The sequence below is a fragment of the Triturus cristatus genome, chromosome 5_2 (assembly GCF_964204655.1).
Source record: "Triturus cristatus chromosome 5_2, aTriCri1.1, whole genome shotgun sequence".
Taxonomy (NCBI): Eukaryota; Metazoa; Chordata; class Amphibia; order Caudata; family Salamandridae; genus Triturus; species Triturus cristatus.
The window spans coordinates 552,031,538-552,054,315 of NC_140588.1; the positions used below are offsets into that span (position 1 = coordinate 552,031,538).

The window sequence follows — 22,778 nt, forward strand, 5'->3', positions numbered from 1 at the left end:
CTGTTTTCAGAGTCCAGAGTGCTAACCATGACACCATCCACCCTCCCGTACCAGGGTGAGCTTTCCATTTTGACAGAAGAGATTTGCCTCAGGGGGCAACTTATCTTTCATTGAAAAATATTATCTCACATAAAAACCACTGTTCAACAGAGTTATAACGTTATTTGAGTCTTTTGGGCAACATCCTTCCCCAACATAGTTCAATATGCAAAAGTTTACCAGAATAGGAAAGCAATCCAATACAGTTTCTCTTTGACAGTAGAATATTAAAAACTTTGACATTTCCACATTCCTGCAGCAGTTTATGCTCCTTTCACATGGGAGGTTCCATGGTGTAATGGTTAGCACTTTGGACTTTGAATCCAATGATCCGAGTTCAAATCTCGGTGGGACCATTTTATGACTCTTGACCAAATCATTTTCTTTCAAGTGTATTCATTAATATCACATATCTAATACCGGTAGGGTGAACAATTAATTTATTGATTATACTCTAAAAGTTTATTAGATGTGAGCAAATAATAGAAATTTTACCATACCTGGAAACTAAATGGCTCAAAATAATGAGAGATTTTACAAACTCACTCTGGTTTCTCAAACTCATCACAGGGGCCTGATGCAAGACATTACTTTTTAAAATCTTACTGTTATTGTTAAGGCGAACAAGGAACTTTTTCATTGCAAAGCATTCATTAAAACAAAACTTGAGGAGTCAAACTTTGTATTACGGGGACCGAAGATGTGCAGTTTGAATAATAATCTTGAAATTCAGACGTACAAAGATTTTACACACTGATTTTCAACAGTAAATCCACAACCAAAAAAGTTGAATCTTTTGAAAGACATGTCAAAGGTGTGAATCTGAAATTCACTTTTAAAGACATTCACAATGAAATGCACTGTGTAAGTCCAGCATGTTGTCAGCTAAGAAATCAGCAAAAATGAACTATCTCATTACTGGCCATATAGATGAGAAAGGAAAATAAACTCATGTTTACAATGTGGATGTGAAAGAACAGTTTCTAGGTTCAGCTTCAATATTTATGTTAATGAATAATTGATATGTTCATATTGTCTAACAGCTATCTAGACGGATAAAGCTATGTATGCATCTATACATACTTATGCGTTCATACGCATCAGTATAAAACATTGATATTATGTTTTTTCTAGACCAAATTCTAAAAAATGAGTTAAACAGTGAATCTCATAATTGTAGTAGGTCCCACCGAGATTTGAACTCGGATCGCTGGATTCAGAGTCCAGAGTGCTAACCATTACACCATGGAACCCTCTCACACAAGAGTGACTTTTCCATTGAGACAAAAGAGAGCGCATCAGTGATGGCCTTCTCTTATATTGATAAAAAGATATCTCATTTGAATGGTCATAGTGGATAGAGCTTTAATGTGATTTGATTCTTTTCAGCTATATTCTCTATAAAAGTGTTAAATATTCAAATGTTTATCTGAATATAAAAGTTATATCACAATGTTCATCTTTGCCTGTAGCATAATAAAACAGTCTACATTTCCAGACTACTGAAGCAATGTCTCTGTCTCCTGCATGGGTGGCTCCATAGAGCAATGGTTGGCAATTTGGACTTTGCATCCAATGATCCGATTTGAAACCTTGGAGGGACTTTTTTTATTACTCTTGAGCTTTTCCATTTCTTCATCTTTGTTCATTGATAGCTCAAATCCAACACCAGTAGGTTGAAAGAGTCAATTATTGAATGCTTTCAAAATGTCCATCAGCTTGAACAAGTTACATCAATACAAACTTTAAAATACTTTGACATCAAATTTCTTCACAAAGTAGTTAGCCATTATAAAATCATATTCTGATTTTCTCAAACGCATTTCAGATGGGTGATTCACAGCATCACTTTTTTAAGCTTTCCCGCTATTGATAAGGCGAAAATAGCACATTTTGAATGAGAAGTTTTCTTCAATCAAACATAGAGGAACCCAAATGATGATCTCATTCAGCTAGTAAAAATGTTGTTTTATATTAGTATGGAAATCGTGAAAAGAAAATGTTTTTCATGCTGATTTACAACAGTTGATCTCCAATCGTAAAATATAAGCTTTTGGTCGGAGGCATCACAGGTACTGATCAAATTCTAATTTTTGAACATTGTTCACAAATCATATGATATGCTTTATATACATAAACTGTATTGTTGGATCAATACTGAGTAAAAAGTGACTATCTCAATTTCAGGACATATAAAAGAGAAAGAAGTAGAAACTCATGTTTCAAATGCTGAGAGGCAACAACTGTTCATGATTTTCACCTCCACTAATTATATTTATTTTTATAATCTATATGTTTATGTTTTCCTATAAATATACAGAGACATATAGCTATATATACAGAGATACATATGTACAGGTTGATTTTTACATGTTTATAAGTAAATGTGATGTTGTTCCAAATAAAACTTCTAAGAACTGAATGGAAAAGAAAATTGTAAAGTTCAGATAAGTCCCACTGAAATTTGTACTCAGATCCCTGTTTTCAGAGTCCAGAGTGCTAACCATGACACCATCCACCCTCCCGTACCAGGGTGAGCTTTCCATTTTGACAGAAGAGATTTGCCTCAGGGGGCAACTTATCTTTCATTGAAAAATATTATCTCACATAAAAACCACTGTTCAACAGAGTTATAACGTTATTTGAGTCTTTTGGGCAACATCCTTCCCCAACATAGTTCAATATGCAAAAGTTTACCAGAATAGGAAAGCAATCCAATACAGTTTCTCTTTGACAGTAGAATATTAAAAACTTTGACATTTCCACATTCCTGCAGCAGTTTATGCTCCTTTCACATGGGAGGTTCCATGGTGTAATGGTTAGCACTTTGGACTTTGAATCCAATGATCCGAGTTCAAATCTCGGTGGGACCATTTTATGACTCTTGACCAAATCATTTTCTTTCAAGTGTATTCATTAATATCACATATCTAATACCGGTAGGGTGAACAATTAATTTATTGATTATACTCTAAAAGTTTATTAGATGTGAGCAAATAATAGAAATTTTACCATACCTGGAAACTAAATGGCTCAAAATAATGAGAGATTTTACAAACTCACTCTGGTTTCTCAAACTCATCACAGGGGCCTGATGCAAGACATTACTTTTTAAAATCTTACTGTTATTGTTAAGGCGAACAAGGAACTTTTTCATTGCAAAGCATTCATTAAAACAAAACTTGAGGAGTCAAACTTTGTATTACGGGGACCGAAGATGTGCAGTTTGAATAATAATCTTGAAATTCAGACGTACAAAGATTTTACACACTGATTTTCAACAGTAAATCCACAACCAAAAAAGTTGAATCTTTTGAAAGACATGTCAAAGGTGTGAATCTGAAATTCACTTTTAAAGACATTCACAATGAAATGCACTGTGTAAGTCCAGCATGTTGTCAGCTAAGAAATCAGCAAAAATGAACTATCTCATTACTGGCCATATAGATGAGAAAGGAAAATAAACTCATGTTTACAATGTGGATGTGAAAGAACAGTTTCTAGGTTCAGCTTCAATATTTATGTTAATGAATAATTGATATGTTCATATTGTCTAACAGCTATCTAGACGGATAAAGCTATGTATGCATCTATACATACTTATGCGTTCATACGCATCAGTATAAAACATTGATATTATGTTTTTTCTAGACCAAATTCTAAAAAATGAGTTAAACAGTGAATCTCATAATTGTAGTAGGTCCCACCGAGATTTGAACTCGGATCGCTGGATTCAGAGTCCAGAGTGCTAACCATTACACCATGGAACCCTCTCACACAAGAGTGACTTTTCCATTGAGACAAAAGAGAGCGCATCAGTGATGGCCTTCTCTTATATTGATAAAAAGATATCTCATTTGAATGGTCATAGTGGATAGAGCTTTAATGTGATTTGATTCTTTTCAGCTATATTCTCTATAAAAGTGTTAAATATTCAAATGTTTATCTGAATATAAAAGTTATATCACAATGTTCATCTTTGCCTGTAGCATAATAAAACAGTCTACATTTCCAGACTACTGAAGCAATGTCTCTGTCTCCTGCATGGGTGGCTCCATAGAGCAATGGTTGGCAATTTGGACTTTGCATCCAATGATCCGATTTGAAACCTTGGAGGGACTTTTTTTATTACTCTTGAGCTTTTCCATTTCTTCATCTTTGTTCATTGATAGCTCAAATCCAACACCAGTAGGTTGAAAGAGTCAATTATTGAATGCTTTCAAAATGTCCATCAGCTTGAACAAGTTACATCAATACAAACTTTAAAATACTTTGACATCAAATTTCTTCACAAAGTAGTTAGCCATTATAAAATCATATTCTGATTTTCTCAAACGCATTTCAGATGGGTGATTCACAGCATCACTTTTTTAAGCTTTCCCGCTATTGATAAGGCGAAAATAGCACATTTTGAATGAGAAGTTTTCTTCAATCAAACATAGAGGAACCCAAATGATGATCTCATTCAGCTAGTAAAAATGTTGTTTTATATTAGTATGGAAATCGTGAAAAGAAAATGTTTTTCATGCTGATTTACAACAGTTGATCTCCAATCGTAAAATATAAGCTTTTGGTCGGAGGCATCACAGGTACTGATCAAATTCTAATTTTTGAACATTGTTCACAAATCATATGATATGCTTTATATACATAAACTGTATTGTTGGATCAATACTGAGTAAAAAGTGACTATCTCAATTTCAGGACATATAAAAGAGAAAGAAGTAGAAACTCATGTTTCAAATGCTGAGAGGCAACAACTGTTCATGATTTTCACCTCCACTAATTATATTTATTTTTATAATCTATATGTTTATGTTTTCCTATAAATATACAGAGACATATAGCTATATATACAGAGATACATATGTACAGGTTGATTTTTACATGTTTATAAGTAAATGTGATGTTGTTCCAAATAAAACTTCTAAGAACTGAATGGAAAAGAAAATTGTAAAGTTCAGATAAGTCCCACTGAAATTTGTACTCAGATCCCTGTTTTCAGAGTCCAGAGTGCTAACCATGACACCATCCACCCTCCCGTACCAGGGTGAGCTTTCCATTTTGACAGAAGAGATTTGCCTCAGGGGGCAACTTATCTTTCATTGAAAAATATTATCTCACATAAAAACCACTGTTCAACAGAGTTATAACGTTATTTGAGTCTTTTGGGCAACATCCTTCCCCAACATAGTTCAATATGCAAAAGTTTACCAGAATAGGAAAGCAATCCAATACAGTTTCTCTTTGACAGTAGAATATTAAAAACTTTGACATTTCCACATTCCTGCAGCAGTTTATGCTCCTTTCACATGGGAGGTTCCATGGTGTAATGGTTAGCACTTTGGACTTTGAATCCAATGATCCGAGTTCAAATCTCGGTGGGACCATTTTATGACTCTTGACCAAATCATTTTCTTTCAAGTGTATTCATTAATATCACATATCTAATACCGGTAGGGTGAACAATTAATTTATTGATTATACTCTAAAAGTTTATTAGATGTGAGCAAATAATAGAAATTTTACCATACCTGGAAACTAAATGGCTCAAAATAATGAGAGATTTTACAAACTCACTCTGGTTTCTCAAACTCATCACAGGGGCCTGATGCAAGACATTACTTTTTAAAATCTTACTGTTATTGTTAAGGCGAACAAGGAACTTTTTCATTGCAAAGCATTCATTAAAACAAAACTTGAGGAGTCAAACTTTGTATTACGGGGACCGAAGATGTGCAGTTTGAATAATAATCTTGAAATTCAGACGTACAAAGATTTTACACACTGATTTTCAACAGTAAATCCACAACCAAAAAAGTTGAATCTTTTGAAAGACATGTCAAAGGTGTGAATCTGAAATTCACTTTTAAAGACATTCACAATGAAATGCACTGTGTAAGTCCAGCATGTTGTCAGCTAAGAAATCAGCAAAAATGAACTATCTCATTACTGGCCATATAGATGAGAAAGGAAAATAAACTCATGTTTACAATGTGGATGTGAAAGAACAGTTTCTAGGTTCAGCTTCAATATTTATGTTAATGAATAATTGATATGTTCATATTGTCTAACAGCTATCTAGACGGATAAAGCTATGTATGCATCTATACATACTTATGCGTTCATACGCATCAGTATAAAACATTGATATTATGTTTTTTCTAGACCAAATTCTAAAAAATGAGTTAAACAGTGAATCTCATAATTGTAGTAGGTCCCACCGAGATTTGAACTCGGATCGCTGGATTCAGAGTCCAGAGTGCTAACCATTACACCATGGAACCCTCTCACACAAGAGTGACTTTTCCATTGAGACAAAAGAGAGCGCATCAGTGATGGCCTTCTCTTATATTGATAAAAAGATATCTCATTTGAATGGTCATAGTGGATAGAGCTTTAATGTGATTTGATTCTTTTCAGCTATATTCTCTATAAAAGTGTTAAATATTCAAATGTTTATCTGAATATAAAAGTTATATCACAATGTTCATCTTTGCCTGTAGCATAATAAAACAGTCTACATTTCCAGACTACTGAAGCAATGTCTCTGTCTCCTGCATGGGTGGCTCCATAGAGCAATGGTTGGCAATTTGGACTTTGCATCCAATGATCCGATTTGAAACCTTGGAGGGACTTTTTTTATTACTCTTGAGCTTTTCCATTTCTTCATCTTTGTTCATTGATAGCTCAAATCCAACACCAGTAGGTTGAAAGAGTCAATTATTGAATGCTTTCAAAATGTCCATCAGCTTGAACAAGTTACATCAATACAAACTTTAAAATACTTTGACATCAAATTTCTTCACAAAGTAGTTAGCCATTATAAAATCATATTCTGATTTTCTCAAACGCATTTCAGATGGGTGATTCACAGCATCACTTTTTTAAGCTTTCCCGCTATTGATAAGGCGAAAATAGCACATTTTGAATGAGAAGTTTTCTTCAATCAAACATAGAGGAACCCAAATGATGATCTCATTCAGCTAGTAAAAATGTTGTTTTATATTAGTATGGAAATCGTGAAAAGAAAATGTTTTTCATGCTGATTTACAACAGTTGATCTCCAATCGTAAAATATAAGCTTTTGGTCGGAGGCATCACAGGTACTGATCAAATTCTAATTTTTGAACATTGTTCACAAATCATATGATATGCTTTATATACATAAACTGTATTGTTGGATCAATACTGAGTAAAAAGTGACTATCTCAATTTCAGGACATATAAAAGAGAAAGAAGTAGAAACTCATGTTTCAAATGCTGAGAGGCAACAACTGTTCATGATTTTCACCTCCACTAATTATATTTATTTTTATAATCTATATGTTTATGTTTTCCTATAAATATACAGAGACATATAGCTATATATACAGAGATACATATGTACAGGTTGATTTTTACATGTTTATAAGTAAATGTGATGTTGTTCCAAATAAAACTTCTAAGAACTGAATGGAAAAGAAAATTGTAAAGTTCAGATAAGTCCCACTGAAATTTGTACTCAGATCCCTGTTTTCAGAGTCCAGAGTGCTAACCATGACACCATCCACCCTCCCGTACCAGGGTGAGCTTTCCATTTTGACAGAAGAGATTTGCCTCAGGGGGCAACTTATCTTTCATTGAAAAATATTATCTCACATAAAAACCACTGTTCAACAGAGTTATAACGTTATTTGAGTCTTTTGGGCAACATCCTTCCCCAACATAGTTCAATATGCAAAAGTTTACCAGAATAGGAAAGCAATCCAATACAGTTTCTCTTTGACAGTAGAATATTAAAAACTTTGACATTTCCACATTCCTGCAGCAGTTTATGCTCCTTTCACATGGGAGGTTCCATGGTGTAATGGTTAGCACTTTGGACTTTGAATCCAATGATCCGAGTTCAAATCTCGGTGGGACCATTTTATGACTCTTGACCAAATCATTTTCTTTCAAGTGTATTCATTAATATCACATATCTAATACCGGTAGGGTGAACAATTAATTTATTGATTATACTCTAAAAGTTTATTAGATGTGAGCAAATAATAGAAATTTTACCATACCTGGAAACTAAATGGCTCAAAATAATGAGAGATTTTACAAACTCACTCTGGTTTCTCAAACTCATCACAGGGGCCTGATGCAAGACATTACTTTTTAAAATCTTACTGTTATTGTTAAGGCGAACAAGGAACTTTTTCATTGCAAAGCATTCATTAAAACAAAACTTGAGGAGTCAAACTTTGTATTACGGGGACCGAAGATGTGCAGTTTGAATAATAATCTTGAAATTCAGACGTACAAAGATTTTACACACTGATTTTCAACAGTAAATCCACAACCAAAAAAGTTGAATCTTTTGAAAGACATGTCAAAGGTGTGAATCTGAAATTCACTTTTAAAGACATTCACAATGAAATGCACTGTGTAAGTCCAGCATGTTGTCAGCTAAGAAATCAGCAAAAATGAACTATCTCATTACTGGCCATATAGATGAGAAAGGAAAATAAACTCATGTTTACAATGTGGATGTGAAAGAACAGTTTCTAGGTTCAGCTTCAATATTTATGTTAATGAATAATTGATATGTTCATATTGTCTAACAGCTATCTAGATGGATAAAGCTATGTATGCATCTATACATACTTATGCGTTCATACGCATCAGTATAAAACATTGATATTATGTTTTTTCTAGACCAAATTCTAAAAAATGAGTTAAACAGTGAATCTCATAATTGTAGTAGGTCCCACCGAGATTTGAACTCGGATCGCTGGATTCAGAGTCCAGAGTGCTAACCATTACACCATGGAACCCTCTCACACAAGAGTGACTTTTCCATTGAGACAAAAGAGAGCGCATCAGTGATGGCCTTCTCTTATATTGATAAAAAGATATCTCATTTGATTGGTCATAGTGGATAGAGCTTTAATGTGATTTGATTCTTTTCAGCTATATTCTCTATAAAAGTGTTAAATATTCAAATGTTTATCTGAATATAAAAGTTATATCACAATGTTCATCTTTGCCTGTAGCATAATAAAACAGTCTACATTTCCAGACTACTGAAGCAATGTCTCTGTCTCCTGCATGGGTGGCTCCATAGAGCAATGGTTGGCAATTTGGACTTTGCATCCAATGATCCGATTTGAAACCTTGGAGGGACTTTTTTTATTACTCTTGAGCTTTTCCATTTCTTCATCTTTGTTCATTGATAGCTCAAATCCAACACCAGTAGGTTGAAAGAGTCAATTATTGAATGCTTTCAAAATGTCCATCAGCTTGAACAAGTTACATCAATACAAACTTTAAAATACTTTGACATCAAATTTCTTCACAAAGTAGTTAGCCATTATAAAATCATATTCTGATTTTCTCAAACGCATTTCAGATGGGTGATTCACAGCATCACTTTTTTAAGCTTTCCCGCTATTGATAAGGCGAAAATAGCACATTTTGAATGAGAAGTTTTCTTCAATCAAACATAGAGGAACCCAAATGATGATCTCATTCAGCTAGTAAAAATGTTGTTTTATATTAGTATGGAAATTGTGAAAAGAAAATGTTTTTCATGCTGATTTACAACAGTTGATCTCCAATCGTAAAATATAAGCTTTTGGTCGGAGGCATCACAGGTACTGATCAAATTCTAATTTTTGAACATTGTTCACAAATCATATGATATGCTTTATATACATAAACTGTATTGTTGGATCAATACTGAGTAAAAAGTGACTATCTCAATTTCAGGACATATAAAAGAGAAAGAAGTAGAAACTCATGTTTCAAATGCTGAGAGGCAACAACTGTTCATGATTTTCACCTCCACTAATTATATTTATTTTTATAATCTATATGTTTATGTTTTCCTATAAATATACAGAGACATATAGCTATATATACAGAGATACATATGTGCAGGTTGATTTTTACATGTTTATAAGTAAATGTGATGTTGTTCCAAATAAAACTTCTAAGAACTGAATGGAAAAGAAAATTGTAAAGTTCAGATAAGTCCCACTGAAATTTGTACTCAGATCCCTGTTTTCAGAGTCCAGAGTGCTAACCATGACACCATCCACCCTCCCGTACCAGGGTGAGCTTTCCATTTTGACAGAAGAGATTTGCCTCAGGGGGCAACTTATCTTTCATTGAAAAATATTATCTCACATAAAAACCACTGTTCAACAGAGTTATAACGTTATTTGAGTCTTTTGGGCAACATCCTTCCCCAACATAGTTCAATATGCAAAAGTTTACCAGAATAGGAAAGCAATCCAATACAGTTTCTCTTTGACAGTAGAATATTAAAAACTTTGACATTTCCACATTCCTGCAGCAGTTTATGCTCCTTTCACATGGGAGGTTCCATGGTGTAATGGTTAGCACTTTGGACTTTGAATCCAATGATCCGAGTTCAAATCTCGGTGGGACCATTTTATGACTCTTGACCAAATCATTTTCTTTCAAGTGTATTCATTAATATCACATATCTAATACCGGTAGGGTGAACAATTAATTTATTGATTATACTCTAAAAGTTTATTAGATGTGAGCAAATAATAGAAATTTTACCATACCTGGAAACTAAATGGCTCAAAATAATGGGAGATTTTACAAACTCACTCTGGTTTCTCAAACTCATCACAGGGGCCTGATGCAAGACATTACTTTTTAAAATCTTACTGTTATTGTTAAGGCGAACAAGGAACTTTTTCATTGCAAAGCATTCATTAAAACAAAACTTGAGGAGTCAAACTTTGTATTACGGGGACCGAAGATGTGCAGTTTGAATAATAATCTTGAAATTCAGACGTACAAAGATTTTACACACTGATTTTCAACAGTAAATCCACAACCAAAAAAGTTGAATCTTTTGAAAGACATGTCAAAGTTGTGAATCTGAAATTCACTTTTAAAGACATTCACAATGAAATGCACTGTGTAAGTCCAGCATGTTGTCAGCTAAGAAATCAGCAAAAATGAACTATCTCATTACTGGCCATATAGATGAGAAAGGAAAATAAACTCATGTTTACAATGTGGATGTGAAAGAACAGTTTCTAGGTTCAGCTTCAATATTTATGTTAATGAATAATTGATATGTTCATATTGTCTAACAGCTATCTAGACGGATAAAGCTATGTATGCATCTATACATACTTATGCGTTCATACGCATCAGTATAAAACATTGATATTATGTTTTTTCTAGACCAAATTCTAAAAAATGAGTTAAACAGTGAATCTCATAATTGTAGTAGGTCCCACCGAGATTTGAACTCGGATCGCTGGATTCAGAGTCCAGAGTGCTAACCATTACACCATGGAACCCTCTCACACAAGAGTGACTTTTCCATTGAGACAAAAGAGAGCGCATCAGTGATGGCCTTCTCTTATATTGATAAAAAGATATCTCATTTGAATGGTCATAGTGGATAGAGCTTTAATGTGATTTGATTCTTTTCAGCTATATTCTCTATAAAAGTGTTAAATATTCAAATGTTTATCTGAATATAAAAGTTATATCACAATGTTCATCTTTGCCTGTAGCATAATAAAACAGTCTACATTTCCAGACTACTGAAGCAATGTCTCTGTCTCCTGCATGGGTGGCTCCATAGAGCAATGGTTGGCAATTTGGACTTTGCATCCAATGATCCGATTTGAAACCTTGGAGGGACTTTTTTTATTACTCTTGAGCTTTTCCATTTCTTCATCTTTGTTCATTGATAGCTCAAATCCAACACCAGTAGGTTGAAAGAGTCAATTATTGAATGCTTTCAAAATGTCCATCAGCTTGAACAAGTTACATCAATACAAACTTTAAAATACTTTGACATCAAATTTCTTCACAAAGTAGTTAGCCATTATAAAATCATATTCTGATTTTCTCAAACGCATTTCAGATGGGTGATTCACAGCATCACTTTTTTAAGCTTTCCCGCTATTGATAAGGCGAAAATAGCACATTTTGAATGAGAAGTTTTCTTCAATCAAACATAGAGGAACCCAAATGATGATCTCATTCAGCTAGTAAAAATGTTGTTTTATATTAGTATGGAAATCGTGAAAAGAAAATGTTTTTCATGCTGATTTACAACAGTTGATCTCCAATCGTAAAATATAAGCTTTTGGTCGGAGGCATCACAGGTACTGATCAAATTCTAATTTTTGAACATTGTTCACAAATCATATGATATGCTTTATATACATAAACTGTATTGTTGGATCAATACTGAGTAAAAAGTGACTATCTCAATTTCAGGACATATAAAAGAGAAAGAAGTAGAAACTCATGTTTCAAATGCTGAGAGGCAACAACTGTTCATGATTTTCACCTCCACTAATTATATTTATTTTTATAATCTATATGTTTATGTTTTCCTATAAATATACAGAGACATATAGCTATATATACAGAGATACATATGTGCAGGTTGATTTTTACATGTTTATAAGTAAATGTGATGTTGTTCCAAATAAAACTTCTAAGAACTGAATGGAAAAGAAAATTGTAAAGTTCAGATAAGTCCCACTGAAATTTGTACTCAGATCCCTGTTTTCAGAGTCCAGAGTGCTAACCATGACACCATCCACCCTCCCGTACCAGGGTGAGCTTTCCATTTTGACAGAAGAGATTTGCCTCAGGGGGCAACTTATCTTTCATTGAAAAATATTATCTCACATAAAAACCACTGTTCAACAGAGTTATAACGTTATTTGAGTCTTTTGGGCAACATCCTTCCCCAACATAGTTCAATATGCAAAAGTTTACCAGAATAGGAAAGCAATCCAATACAGTTTCTCTTTGACAGTAGAATATTAAAAACTTTGACATTTCCACATTCCTGCAGCAGTTTATGCTCCTTTCACATGGGAGGTTCCATGGTGTAATGGTTAGCACTTTGGACTTTGAATCCAATGATCCGAGTTCAAATCTCGGTGGGACCATTTTATGACTCTTGACCAAATCATTTTCTTTCAAGTGTATTCATTAATATCACATATCTAATACCGGTAGGGTGAACAATTAATTTATTGATTATACTCTAAAAGTTTATTAGATGTGAGCAAATAATAGAAATTTTACCATACCTGGAAACTAAATGGCTCAAAATAATGGGAGATTTTACAAACTCACTCTGGTTTCTCAAACTCATCACAGGGGCCTGATGCAAGACATTACTTTTTAAAATCTTACTGTTATTGTTAAGGCGAACAAGGAACTTTTTCATTGCAAAGCATTCATTAAAACAAAACTTGAGGAGTCAAACTTTGTATTACGGGGACCGAAGATGTGCAGTTTGAATAATAATCTTGAAATTCAGACGTACAAAGATTTTACACACTGATTTTCAACAGTAAATCCACAACCAAAAAAGTTGAATCTTTTGAAAGACATGTCAAAGTTGTGAATCTGAAATTCACTTTTAAAGACATTCACAATGAAATGCACTGTGTAAGTCCAGCATGTTGTCAGCTAAGAAATCAGCAAAAATGAACTATCTCATTACTGGCCATATAGATGAGAAAGGAAAATAAACTCATGTTTACAATGTGGATGTGAAAGAACAGTTTCTAGGTTCAGCTTCAATATTTATGTTAATGAATAATTGATATGTTCATATTGTCTAACAGCTATCTAGACGGATAAAGCTATGTATGCATCTATACATACTTATGCGTTCATACGCATCAGTATAAAACATTGATATTATGTTTTTTCTAGACCAAATTCTAAAAAATGAGTTAAACAGTGAATCTCATAATTGTAGTAGGTCCCACCGAGATTTGAACTCGGATCGCTGGATTCAGAGTCCAGAGTGCTAACCATTACACCATGGAACCCTCTCACACAAGAGTGACTTTTCCATTGAGACAAAAGAGAGCGCATCAGTGATGGCCTTCTCTTATATTGATAAAAAGATATCTCATTTGAATGGTCATAGTGGATAGAGCTTTAATGTGATTTGATTCTTTTCAGCTATATTCTCTATAAAAGTGTTAAATATTCAAATGTTTATCTGAATATAAAAGTTATATCACAATGTTCATCTTTGCCTGTAGCATAATAAAACAGTCTACATTTCCAGACTACTGAAGCAATGTCTCTGTCTCCTGCATGGGTGGCTCCATAGAGCAATGGTTGGCAATTTGGACTTTGCATCCAATGATCCGATTTGAAACCTTGGAGGGACTTTTTTTATTACTCTTGAGCTTTTCCATTTCTTCATCTTTGTTCATTGATAGCTCAAATCCAACACCAGTAGGTTGAAAGAGTCAATTATTGAATGCTTTCAAAATGTCCATCAGCTTGAACAAGTTACATCAATACAAACTTTAAAATACTTTGACATCAAATTTCTTCACAAAGTAGTTAGCCATTATAAAATCATATTCTGATTTTCTCAAACGCATTTCAGATGGGTGATTCACAGCATCACTTTTTTAAGCTTTCCCGCTATTGATAAGGCGAAAATAGCACATTTTGAATGAGAAGTTTTCTTCAATCAAACATAGAGGAACCCAAATGATGATCTCATTCAGCTAGTAAAAATGTTGTTTTATATTAGTATGGAAATCGTGAAAAGAAAATGTTTTTCATGCTGATTTACAACAGTTGATCTCCAATCGTAAAATATAAGCTTTTGGTCGGAGGCATCACAGGTACTGATCAAATTCTAATTTTTGAACATTGTTCACAAATCATATGATATGCTTTATATACATAAACTGTATTGTTGGATCAATACTGAGTAAAAAGTGACTATCTCAATTTCAGGACATATAAAAGAGAAAGAAGTAGAAACTCATGTTTCAAATGCTGAGAGGCAACAACTGTTCATGATTTTCACCTCCACTAATTATATTTATTTTTATAATCTATATGTTTATGTTTTCCTATAAATATACAGAGACATATAGCTATATATACAGAGATACATATGTGCAGGTTGATTTTTACATGTTTATAAGTAAATGTGATGTTGTTCCAAATAAAACTTCTAAGAACTGAATGGAAAAGAAAATTGTAAAGTTCAGATAAGTCCCACTGAAATTTGTACTCAGATCCCTGTTTTCAGAGTCCAGAGTGCTAACCATGACACCATCCACCCTCCCGTACCAGGGTGAGCTTTCCATTTTGACAGAAGAGATTTGCCTCAGGGGGCAACTTATCTTTCATTGAAAAATATTATCTCACATAAAAACCACTGTTCAACAGAGTTATAACGTTATTTGAGTCTTTTGGGCAACATCCTTCCCCAACATAGTTCAATATGCAAAAGTTTACCAGAATAGGAAAGCAATCCAATACAGTTTCTCTTTGACAGTAGAATATTAAAAACTTTGACATTTCCACATTCCTGCAGCAGTTTATGCTCCTTTCACATGGGAGGTTCCATGGTGTAATGGTTAGCACTTTGGACTTTGAATCCAATGATCCGAGTTCAAATCTCGGTGGGACCATTTTATGACTCTTGACCAAATCATTTTCTTTCAAGTGTATTCATTAATATCACATATCTAATACCGGTAGGGTGAACAATTAATTTATTGATTATACTCTAAAAGTTTATTAGATGTGAGCAAATAATAGAAATTTTACCATACCTGGAAACTAAATGGCTCAAAATAATGGGAGATTTTACAAACTCACTCTGGTTTCTCAAACTCATCACAGGGGCCTGATGCAAGACATTACTTTTTAAAATCTTACTGTTATTGTTAAGGCGAACAAGGAACTTTTTCATTGCAAAGCATTCATTAAAACAAAACTTGAGGAGTCAAACTTTGTATTACGGGGACCGAAGATGTGCAGTTTGAATAATAATCTTGAAATTCAGACGTACAAAGATTTTACACACTGATTTTCAACAGTAAATCCACAACCAAAAAAGTTGAATCTTTTGAAAGAAATGTCAAAGGTGTGAATCTGAAATTCACTTTTAAAGACATTCACAATGAAATGCACTGTGTAAGTCCAGCATGTTGTCAGCTAAGAAATCAGCAAAAATGAACTATCTCATTACTGGCCATATAGATGAGAAAGGAAAATAAACTCATGTTTACAATGTGGATGTGAAAGAACAGTTTCTAGGTTCAGCTTCAATATTTATGTTAATGAATAATTGATATGTTCATATTGTCTAACAGCTATCTAGACGGATAAAGCTATGTATGCATCTATACATACTTATGCGTTCATACGCATCAGTATAAAACATTGATATTATGTTTTTTCTAGACCAAATTCTAAAAAATGAGTTAAACAGTGAATCTCATAATTGTAGTAGGTCCCACCGAGATTTGAACTCGGATCGCTGGATTCAGAGTCCAGAGTGCTAACCATTACACCATGGAACCCTCTCACACAAGAGTGACTTTTCCATTGAGACAAAAGAGAGCGCATCAGTGATGGCCTTCTCTTATATTGATAAAAAGATATCTCATTTGAATGGTCATAGTGGATAGAGCTTTAATGTGATTTGATTCTTTTCAGCTATATTCTCTATAAAAGTGTTAAATATTCAAATGTTTATCTGAATATAAAAGTTATATCACAATGTTCATCTTTGCCTGTAGCATAATAAAACAGTCTACATTTCCAGACTACTGAAGCAATGTCTCTGTCTCCTGCATGGGTGGCTCCATAGAGCAATGGTTGGCAATTTGGACTTTGCATCCAATGATCCGATTTGAAACCTTGGAGGGACTTTTTTTATTACTCTTGAGCTTTTCCATTTCTTCATCTTTGTTCATTGATAGCTCAAATCCAACACCAGTAGGTTGAAAGAGTCAATTATTGAATGCTTTCAAAATGTCCATCAGCTTGAACAAGTTACATCAATACAAACTTTAAAATACTTTGACATCAAATTTCTTCACAAAGTAGTTAGCCATTATAAAATCATATTCTGATTTTCTCAAACGCATTTCAGATGGGTGATTCACAGCATCACTTTTTTAAGCTTTCCCGCTATTGATAAGGCGAAAATAGCACATTTTGAATGAGAAGTTTTCTTCAATCAAACATAGAGGAACCCAAATGATGATCTCATTCAGCTAGTAAAAATGTTGTTTTATATTAGTATGGAAATTGTGAAAAGAAAATGTTTTTCATGCTGATTTACAACAGTTGATCTCCAATCGTAAAATATAAGCTTTTGGTCGGAGGCATCACAGGTACTGATCAAATTCTAATTTTTGAACATTGTTCACAAATCATATGATATGCTTTATATACATAAACTGTATTGTTGGATCAATACTGAGTAAAAAGTGACTATCTCAATTTCAGGACATATAAAAGAGAAAGAAGTAGAAACTCATGTTTCAAATGCTGAGAGGCAACAACTGTTCATGATTTTCACCTCCACTAATTATATTTATTTTTATAATCTATATGTTTATGTTTTCCTATAAATATACAGAGACATATAGCTATATATACAGAGATACATATGTGCAGGTTGATTTTTACATGTTTATAAGTAAATGTGATGTTGTTCCAAATAAAACTTCTAAGAACTGAATGGAAAAGAAAATTGTAAAGTTCAGATAAGTCCCACTGAAATTTGTACTCAGATCCCTGTTTTCAGAGTCCAGAGTGCTAACCATGACACCATCCACCCTCCCGTACCAGGGTGAGCTTTCCATTTTGACAGAAGAGATTTGCCTCAGGGGGCAACTTATCTTTCATTGAAAAATATTATCTCACATAAAAACCACTGTTCAACAGAGTTATAACGTTATTTGAGTCTTTTGGGCAACATCCTTCCCCAACATAGTTCAATATGCAAAAGTTTACCAGAATAGGAAAGCAATCCAATACAGTTTCTCTTTGACAGTAGAATATTAAAAACTTTGACATTTCCACATTCCTGCAGCAGTTTATGCTCCTTTCACATGGGAGGTTCCATGGTGTAATGGTTAGCACTTTGGACTTTGAATCCAATGATCCGAGTTCAAATCTCGGTGGGACCATTTTATGACTCTTGACCAAATCATTTTCTTTCAAGTGTATTCATTAATATCACATATCTAATACCGGTAGGGTGAACAATTAATTTATTGATTATACTCTAAAAGTTTATTAGATGTGAGCAAATAATAGAAATTTTACCATACCTGGAAACTAAATGGCTCAAAATAATGAGAGATTTTACAAACTCACTCTGGTTTCTCAAACTCATCACAGGGGCCTGATGCAAGACATTACTTTTTAAAATCTTACTGTTATTGTTAAGGCGAACAAGGAACTTTTTCATTGCAAAGCATTCATTAAAACAAAACTTGAGGAGTCAAACTTTGTATTACGGGGACCGAAGATGTGCAGTTTGAATAATAATCTTGAAATTCAGACGTACAAAGATTTTACACACTGATTTTCAACAGTAAATCCACAACCAAAAAAGTTGAATCTTTTGAAAGACATGTCAAAGGTGTGAATCTGAAATTCACTTTTAAAGACATTCACAATGAAATGCACTGTGTAAGTCCAGCATGTTGTCAGCTAAGAAATCAGCAAAAATGAACTATCTCATTACTGGCCATATAGATGAGAAAGGAAAATAAACTCATGTTTACAATGTGGATGTGAAAGAACAGTTTCTAGGTTCAGCTTCAATATTTATGTTAATGAATAATTGATATGTTCATATTGTCTAACAGCTATCTAGACGGATAAAGCTATGTATGCATCTATACATACTTATGCGTTCATACGCATCAGTATAAAACATTGATATTATGTTTTTTCTAGACCAAATTCTAAAAAATGAGTTAAACAGTGAATCTCATAATTGTAGTAGGTCCCACCGAGATTTGAACTCGGATCGCTGGATTCAGAGTCCAGAGTGCTAACCATTACACCATGGAACCCTCTCACACAAGAGTGACTTTTCCATTGAGACAAAAGAGAGCGCATCAGTGATGGCCTTCTCTTATATTGATAAAAAGATATCTCATTTGAATGGTCATAGTGGATAGAGCTTTAATGTGATTTGATTCTTTTCAGCTATATTCTCTATAAAAGTGTTAAATATTCAAATGTTTATCTGAATATAAAAGTTATATCACAATGTTCATCTTTGCCTGTAGCATAATAAAACAGTCTACATTTCCAGACTACTGAAGCAATGTCTCTGTCTCCTGCATGGGTGGCTCCATAGAGCAATGGTTGGCAATTTGGACTTTGCATCCAATGATCCGATTTGAAACCTTGGAGGGACTTTTTTTATTACTCTTGAGCTTTTCCATTTCTTCATCTTTGTTCATTGATAGCTCAAATCCAACACCAGTAGGTTGAAAGAGTCAATTATTGAATGCTTTCAAAATGTCCATCAGCTTGAACAAGTTACATCAATACAAACTTTAAAATACTTTGACATCAAATTTCTTCACAAAGTAGTTAGCCATTATAAAATCATATTCTGATTTTCTCAAACGCATTTCAGATGGGTGATTCACAGCATCACTTTTTTAAGCTTTCCCGCTATTGATAAGGCGAAAATAGCACATTTTGAATGAGAAGTTTTCTTCAATCAAACATAGAGGAACCCAAATGATGATCTCATTCAGCTAGTAAAAATGTTGTTTTATATTAGTATGGAAATTGTGAAAAGAAAATGTTTTTCATGCTGATTTACAACAGTTGATCTCCAATCGTAAAATATAAGCTTTTGGTCGGAGGCATCACAGGTACTGATCAAATTCTAATTTTTGAACATTGTTCACAAATCATATGATATGCTTTATATACATAAACTGTATTGTTGGATCAATACTGAGTAAAAAGTGACTATCTCAATTTCAGGACATATAAAAGAGAAAGAAGTAGAAACTCATGTTTCAAATGCTGAGAGGCAACAACTGTTCATGATTTTCACCTCCACTAATTATATTTATTTTTATAATCTATATGTTTATGTTTTCCTATAAATATACAGAGACATATAGCTATATATACAGAGATACATATGTACAGGTTGATTTTTACATGTTTATAAGTAAATGTGATGTTGTTCCAAATAAAACTTCTAAGAACTGAATGGAAAAGAAAATTGTAAAGTTCAGATAAGTCCCACTGAAATTTGTACTCAGATCCCTGTTTTCAGAGTCCAGAGTGCTAACCATGACACCATCCACCCTCCCGTACCAGGGTGAGCTTTCCATTTTGACAGAAGAGATTTGCCTCAGGGGGCAACTTATCTTTCATTGAAAAATATTATCTCACATAAAAACCACTGTTCAACAGAGTTATAACGTTATTTGAGTCTTTTGGGCAACATCCTTCCCCAACATAGTTCAATATGCAAAAGTTTACCAGAATAGGAAAGCAATCCAATACAGTTTCTCTTTGACAGTAGAATATTAAAAACTTTGACATTTCCACATTCCTGCAGCAGTTTATGCTCCTTTCACATGGGAGGTTCCATGGTGTAATGGTTAGCACTTTGGACTTTGAATCCAATGATCCGAGTTCAAATCTCGGTGGGACCATTTTATGACTCTTGACCAAATCATTTTCTTTCAAGTGTATTCATTAATATCACATATCTAATACCGGTAGGGTGAACAATTAATTTATTGATTATACTCTAAAAGTTTATTAGATGTGAGCAAATAATAGAAATTTTACCATACCTGGAAACTAAATGGCTCAAAATAATGAGAGATTTTACAAACTCACTCTGGTTTCTCAAACTCATCACAGGGGCCTGATGCAAGACATTACTTTTTAAAATCTTACTGTTATTGTTAAGGCGAACAAGGAACTTTTTCATTGCAAAGCATTCATTAAAACAAAACTTGAGGAGTCAAACTTTGTATTACGGGGACCGAAGATGTGCAGTTTGAATAATAATCTTGAAATTCAGACGTACAAAGATTTTACACACTGATTTTCAACAGTAAATCCACAACCAAAAAAGTTGAATCTTTTGAAAGACATGTCAAAGGTGTGAATCTGAAATTCACTTTTAAAGACATTCACAATGAAATGCACTGTGTAAGTCCAGCATGTTGTCAGCTAAGAAATCAGCAAAAATGAACTATCTCATTACTGGCCATATAGATGAGAAAGGAAAATAAACTCATGTTTACAATGTGGATGTGAAAGAACAGTTTCTAGGTTCAGCTTCAATATTTATGTTAATGAATAATTGATATGTTCATATTGTCTAACAGCTATCTAGACGGATAAAGCTATGTATGCATCTATACATACTTATGCGTTCATACGCATCAGTATAAAACATTGATATTATGTTTTTTCTAGACCAAATTCTAAAAAATGAGTTAAACAGTGAATCTCATAATTGTAGTAGGTCCCACCGAGATTTGAACTCGGATCGCTGGATTCAGAGTCCAGAGTGCTAACCATTACACCATGGAACCCTCTCACACAAGAGTGACTTTTCCATTGAGACAAAAGAGAGCGCATCAGTGATGGCCTTCTCTTATATTGATAAAAAGATATCTCATTTGAATGGTCATAGTGGATAGAGCTTTAATGTGATTTGATTCTTTTCAGCTATATTCTCTATAAAAGTGTTAAATATTCAAATGTTTATCTGAATATAAAAGTTATATCACAATGTTCATCTTTGCCTGTAGCATAATAAAACAGTCTACATTTCCAGACTACTGAAGCAATGTCTCTGTCTCCTGCATGGGTGGCTCCATAGAGCAATGGTTGGCAATTTGGACTTTGCATCCAATGATCCGATTTGAAACCTTGGAGGGACTTTTTTTATTACTCTTGAGCTTTTCCATTTCTTCATCTTTGTTCATTGATAGCTCAAATCCAACACCAGTAGGTTGAAAGAGTCAATTATTGAATGCTTTCAAAATGTCCATCAGCTTGAACAAGTTACATCAATACAAACTTTAAAATACTTTGACATCAAATTTCTTCACAAAGTAGTTAGCCATTATAAAATCATATTCTGATTTTCTCAAACGCATTTCAGATGGGTGATTCACAGCATCACTTTTTTAAGCTTTCCCGCTATTGATAAGGCGAAAATAGCACATTTTGAATGAGAAGTTTTCTTCAATCAAACATAGAGGAACCCAAATGATGATCTCATTCAGCTAGTAAAAATGTTGTTTTATATTAGTATGGAAATTGTGAAAAGAAAATGTTTTTCATGCTGATTTACAACAGTTGATCTCCAATCGTAAAATATAAGCTTTTGGTCGGAGGCATCACAGGTACTGATCAAATTCTAATTTTTGAACATTGTTCACAAATCATATGATATGCTTTATATACATAAACTGTATTGTTGGATCAATACTGAGTAAAAAGTGACTATCTCAATTTCAGGACATATAAAAGAGAAAGAAGTAGAAACTCATGTTTCAAATGCTGAGAGGCAACAACTGTTCATGATTTTCACCTCCACTAATTATATTTATTTTTATAATCTATATGTTTATGTTTTCCTATAAATATACAGAGACATATAGCTATATATACAGAGATACATATGTACAGGTTGATTTTTACATGTTTATAAGTAAATGTGATGTTGTTCCAAATAAAACTTCTAAGAACTGAATGGAAAAGAAAATTGTAAAGTTCAGATAAGTCCCACTGAAATTTGTACTCAGATCCCTGTTTTCAGAGTCCAGAGTGCTAACCATGACACCATCCACCCTCCCGTACCAGGGTGAGCTTTCCATTTTGACAGAAGAGATTTGCCTCAGGGGGCAACTTATCTTTCATTGAAAAATATTATC

At 33.5% G+C, this 22,778-nt stretch overlaps 18 non-coding genes across 18 annotated transcripts; 9 read left to right on the forward strand and 9 right to left on the reverse strand.

Moving 5' to 3' along the window:
• The first annotated feature begins 323 nt into the window (after positions 1-323).
• On the forward strand, positions 324-395 carry TRNAQ-UUG (transfer RNA glutamine (anticodon UUG)). Its single transcript has one exon. It is a non-coding gene; the product is annotated as a tRNA-Gln (tRNA).
• An 825-nt stretch (positions 396-1,220) lies between these two features.
• Positions 1,221-1,292, reverse strand: TRNAQ-CUG (transfer RNA glutamine (anticodon CUG)). Its single transcript has one exon. It is a non-coding gene; the product is annotated as a tRNA-Gln (tRNA).
• A 1,548-nt stretch (positions 1,293-2,840) lies between these two features.
• Positions 2,841-2,912, forward strand: TRNAQ-UUG (transfer RNA glutamine (anticodon UUG)). Its single transcript has one exon. It is a non-coding gene; the product is annotated as a tRNA-Gln (tRNA).
• An 825-nt stretch (positions 2,913-3,737) lies between these two features.
• On the reverse strand, positions 3,738-3,809 carry TRNAQ-CUG (transfer RNA glutamine (anticodon CUG)). Its single transcript has one exon. It is a non-coding gene; the product is annotated as a tRNA-Gln (tRNA).
• Positions 3,810-5,357: 1,548 nt separating this feature from the next.
• TRNAQ-UUG (transfer RNA glutamine (anticodon UUG)) lies at positions 5,358-5,429 on the forward strand. The gene has a single exon. It is a non-coding gene; the product is annotated as a tRNA-Gln (tRNA).
• Positions 5,430-6,254: 825 nt separating this feature from the next.
• TRNAQ-CUG (transfer RNA glutamine (anticodon CUG)) lies at positions 6,255-6,326 on the reverse strand. Its single transcript has one exon. It is a non-coding gene; the product is annotated as a tRNA-Gln (tRNA).
• Positions 6,327-7,874: 1,548 nt separating this feature from the next.
• TRNAQ-UUG (transfer RNA glutamine (anticodon UUG)) lies at positions 7,875-7,946 on the forward strand. Its single transcript has one exon. It is a non-coding gene; the product is annotated as a tRNA-Gln (tRNA).
• An 825-nt stretch (positions 7,947-8,771) lies between these two features.
• On the reverse strand, positions 8,772-8,843 carry TRNAQ-CUG (transfer RNA glutamine (anticodon CUG)). Its single transcript has one exon. It is a non-coding gene; the product is annotated as a tRNA-Gln (tRNA).
• A 1,548-nt stretch (positions 8,844-10,391) lies between these two features.
• TRNAQ-UUG (transfer RNA glutamine (anticodon UUG)) lies at positions 10,392-10,463 on the forward strand. Its single transcript has one exon. It is a non-coding gene; the product is annotated as a tRNA-Gln (tRNA).
• Positions 10,464-11,288: 825 nt separating this feature from the next.
• Positions 11,289-11,360, reverse strand: TRNAQ-CUG (transfer RNA glutamine (anticodon CUG)). The gene has a single exon. It is a non-coding gene; the product is annotated as a tRNA-Gln (tRNA).
• A 1,548-nt stretch (positions 11,361-12,908) lies between these two features.
• TRNAQ-UUG (transfer RNA glutamine (anticodon UUG)) lies at positions 12,909-12,980 on the forward strand. The gene has a single exon. It is a non-coding gene; the product is annotated as a tRNA-Gln (tRNA).
• Positions 12,981-13,805: 825 nt separating this feature from the next.
• Positions 13,806-13,877, reverse strand: TRNAQ-CUG (transfer RNA glutamine (anticodon CUG)). Its single transcript has one exon. It is a non-coding gene; the product is annotated as a tRNA-Gln (tRNA).
• Positions 13,878-15,425: 1,548 nt separating this feature from the next.
• On the forward strand, positions 15,426-15,497 carry TRNAQ-UUG (transfer RNA glutamine (anticodon UUG)). The gene has a single exon. It is a non-coding gene; the product is annotated as a tRNA-Gln (tRNA).
• Positions 15,498-16,322: 825 nt separating this feature from the next.
• Positions 16,323-16,394, reverse strand: TRNAQ-CUG (transfer RNA glutamine (anticodon CUG)). Its single transcript has one exon. It is a non-coding gene; the product is annotated as a tRNA-Gln (tRNA).
• Positions 16,395-17,942: 1,548 nt separating this feature from the next.
• Positions 17,943-18,014, forward strand: TRNAQ-UUG (transfer RNA glutamine (anticodon UUG)). The gene has a single exon. It is a non-coding gene; the product is annotated as a tRNA-Gln (tRNA).
• An 825-nt stretch (positions 18,015-18,839) lies between these two features.
• On the reverse strand, positions 18,840-18,911 carry TRNAQ-CUG (transfer RNA glutamine (anticodon CUG)). Its single transcript has one exon. It is a non-coding gene; the product is annotated as a tRNA-Gln (tRNA).
• Positions 18,912-20,459: 1,548 nt separating this feature from the next.
• TRNAQ-UUG (transfer RNA glutamine (anticodon UUG)) lies at positions 20,460-20,531 on the forward strand. The gene has a single exon. It is a non-coding gene; the product is annotated as a tRNA-Gln (tRNA).
• An 825-nt stretch (positions 20,532-21,356) lies between these two features.
• Positions 21,357-21,428, reverse strand: TRNAQ-CUG (transfer RNA glutamine (anticodon CUG)). Its single transcript has one exon. It is a non-coding gene; the product is annotated as a tRNA-Gln (tRNA).
• Between the last annotated feature and the right edge of the window lie 1,350 nt (positions 21,429-22,778).